The 3,793-nt window shown below is 42.2% G+C and overlaps 1 pseudogene; it reads left to right on the top strand.

Moving 5' to 3' along the window:
• The first annotated feature begins 2,140 nt into the window (after positions 1-2,140).
• On the top strand, positions 2,141-2,558 carry LOC112396698 (protein FAM136A pseudogene; annotated as a pseudogene).
• The last annotated feature ends 1,235 nt before the right edge of the window (positions 2,559-3,793 follow it).

Genomic DNA, 3,793 nt, shown 5'->3' with positions numbered 1-3,793 from the left:
ATTTTTTCCTTATTTGTATTTTCTATTTTTTCTTTTACAATGAAAATATTTTTCATTAGAAGAAAAAACTGAGTTGCTGCTAATATTTTAAAATAAGAATTATAGTAGTAAACATTCTATGGTAGCCAAAGGAATATAAAAACAGGAAAAGAGGGCTTCCCTGGTGGTGCAGTGGTTGAGTCCGCCTGCCAATGAAGAGGACACGGGTTCGTGCCCCGGTCCGGGAGGATCCCACATGCCGCAGAGCGGCTGGGCCCGTGAGCCATGGCCGCTGAGCCTACATGTCCGGAGCCTGTGCTCCGCAACGGGAGAGGCCACAACAGTGAGAGGCCCACGTACCGCGAAAAAAGCAGGAAAAGAACAGTGATTTTAAATAATTAAAGTGTAAATTTATAGCTCTCCTCTTAACTTTTTAACCTGGATCTTCTAAATGAAACCTCGTATGTGCAAATACACATGTAAGCCTATACACTTCTCCCTCATTAGTGATTAACAGACTACTCAAATACTAACAGTTTGAAACTCACTCATTTATAATTATAAAATTTTAGAGTAGAAATAATCTTTGGAGAACTTAAAGTTTCTAACCTAATGCAAGAAAAATTTTTGTAATCTTTTTTACAAGAGGTCACCCAGCCCCTAACAGACTATGTTCAAGAACAGAAATCACATCATCTTATAAGGCCATACATTTTAATTTCCACCCACTGCTCTTAGTTCAATCTCTGATCAAAAACAGAGGAGATCTACTATTTCCTCTTTACATATGCCTTTCAAATATATAAGACAAAACTCATGTGTTCCCTTAGTCGCCCTTTCCAGGCTAAATACTCTAGTACAACCAAAACTCAGAGCAGTTCACAACTTTATTCATCCCCTCATGTAATCCCCACTCTTTTGAGTATGCACTGGATCTGCTGACTTGCTTCTAACAAAATATAGCAAACGTGATGGGATGTCATTTGCAAGATTAGATTAGACTCTGGCTTCCATCTTCTTCACTGTCATGGAAGCCAGCTGCCATGTTGTATGGAGAGTCCCACAAGGCAAGGAATTGAAGGATGCCTCAGCCAACAAGCTAGAAAGGAACTAAGGTCCTCCGTCAATTAACCTGTGAGAAGTGGAATCATGCCACATGAGAGGCAGAACTTGGAAGCTGATCCTCCCCCAGTTGAGTCCTCAGATGAAATCAAAGCTCCTGTTAAAAACTTGTTTACAAGGACTTCCCTGGCGGTGCAGTGGTTAAGAATCCACCTGCCAATGCAGGGGACACAGGTTCGATCCCTGGTCCCGGAAGATCCCACATGCCACGGAGCAACTAAGCCCATGCACCACAACTACTAAGTCTGTGCTCTAGAGACCGCAAGCCACAACTACTGAAGCCCACACGCCTAGACTCCATGCTCTGCAACAAGAGAAGCCACCACAATGAGAAGCCGGCCCAACACAACAAAGAGTAGACCCCGCTCTCCGCAACTAGAGAAAGCCTGCACACAGCAATGAAGACCCAAAGCAGCCAAATAAATAAATAAATAAATAAATAACTTGATTACAGCCTATGAGAGACACACTCTGATTCCTAACTCACAGAAACACAGATAACAAATATTTGCTGCTTTAAGTTGCAAAATTTTGAGGTTAATTTGTTATGCAGCAATAGATGAATAATACACTAGTAATTTCACTTCTCATCATAGCCTAGAAAAATTCTCACACATGTATCTTCCTTAATTAGAGGAAAACTGAAAACAAGTTAAATGTTCATCAAAGGGGAATGAATAAATACAATGTGATACAGTCTTAAGATTTAATGCTATGTATCATTTTAAAAATAGAATATACAAGGTAGATCTCTAAGGGGGAAAAAAAGGACTGATAACTTATCTACTGCATTTGAATGAATGGAGCAGAGTTTTAGGTCCTAGCTAAGATTCTGGGAATGATTTAATAATGATTAGAACTTTAAAAACCGAGCAAATGAAAAAAGCAAGGCAATTATGCTTAGGAAAATGAAAAGTTGTATAAGAAAAGAATTTTCTGGAAAGGGCGGGCCACAGTGACCCAGGAAGCAGCGAGGCAGCAGGCTCCTGAGCGGGAGTCCATGTGGGTGCCGGCCAGCAGGGAGCAGCGCCAGGTCGCCATGGCAGAGCTGCAGCAACTCCTGGTGCAGGAGGCGGTAGACTCTATGGTGAAGAGTCTGGAGAGACAGAACATCTGGGAAAGATGCAGGGCCTCATGTCCCGCTGCAGCACCGTCTGTTGTGAGGACAGCCAGGCGTCCATGCAGCAAGTGCACCAGTGCATTGCGTGCTGCCATGCACCTCGGCTCAAGCCCAGGCCCTGGTGACCAGCGAGTTGGAGAAGTTCCAGGATGGCCTGGCCCGGTGCACTATGCATTGCAATGACAAAGCCAAAGATTCAATAGATGCAGGGAGTAAAGGGCTTCAGGTGAAGCAGCAGCTGGAGAGTTGCGTGACCAAGTGTGTGGATGACCACATGAACCTCACCCCAACCATGACCAAGAAGATGAAGGAGTGTCTCTCGTCCATTGGGAAATAGATGTCTGCTATTGGCCATTGGGGCTGAAGGCAGGAATCTGTTTAAAAAGAGGAATGGGGATTTGAGTTTTCTAAGGAAAGTTTATGAATGAGGAAATTAAGGATGGCTGCAAGTTTAAGGCCTATGTCACTTGCCTCTGGACACTGGTTCCCTTGTGTTTGAATCCTAGAAAGTGAAAAAAATTGGTGCTAAAATTTGGGTCAGAGATAGCACAGGAGAGTTTTTGTGAGCCTGAATTTCATGTGGCAAGTGCTTATCCTGGCACAGATACTATGAGCTGTTTACCAGAAGGATCACTACAACATTTCCCACAAACTGGAAATAAAACAAAATCCATGAGGTCACTAATTTAGAAGGGGGCTTCTGGGGATCTGTTTTGCTTGGTTTTGTTTTATATACAAGGGCATGAAGTTACTTTAAGATGTAGAGTTGGGGGAGGTAGTTTGGATAAAAACTTTGAAAGGGTCCTTGCAGATATTCATTTCTGGCCGTCAAAATATGGATGTGCATTTCTTAAAATTCTCACACATGACATCTTTCAGCCTGGAGACCCTGTAAAAATATAAGAAGCGCTATCACACTGGTAGGGGAAGCAAACTTTCCCTCTAACTGGCAGCCATGATGAGCTCTGAGGCTGTCTGCAGCAGAGCCAGCCGAATCACAAGACAATCTTGCAGTGACACTCACCCTTGAAGGGAAATGGGATTTTGATTGTGCTATATGCTAGTATTCAGGAATGAACAGCGAAAGACGAATTGTTAGCTGCTTAATTAAGAGAGTTATGAAGTACTGGCTTTAGAAAAATCTGGTCTTCATAAAACAAAATAGAATGAAAGCCTAAACCCAGTATTGCTTACTTTGCCCCCTGTAATAACAAAGCTCTGTTGAAACAATCCCTTGGCAACATGAAGGTCAAAGGAGAAAAAGTAAGCAACTCAGGGGCAAGCTGTGACTCTTTTAGAGCAAAAAATGGGACACAGCCCCCCTGCCCCCGTTACCAAATACCACTTTTGCGACATGGGTTGTTCTTGCCCCAGTTCTGGCACCTTATCGTTTTATTAAGGACCTTGTTGTGTTTTTAGCAACTTATTACTTGATAATATGGCCTGTCTGTTTGCTGTTTCAAGATGGTGATATATTTTCCTAGTGGTTTGGTTTTAAAAATAAATAAGATGTAATTTTTCAAAACAAAACAAAACAAAAAAAGAATTATCATCATTGTACATGATGTAGCT

Source organism: Neophocaena asiaeorientalis, unplaced genomic scaffold (genome assembly GCF_003031525.2).
Source record: "Neophocaena asiaeorientalis asiaeorientalis breed wild unplaced genomic scaffold, Neophocaena_asiaeorientalis_V1.1 scaffold484, whole genome shotgun sequence".
Lineage (NCBI taxonomy): Eukaryota > Metazoa > Chordata > Mammalia > Artiodactyla > Phocoenidae > Neophocaena > Neophocaena asiaeorientalis.
Note: the sequence above shows the minus strand (reverse complement) of the source record. Positions and strands in the feature narration are given on the sequence as shown.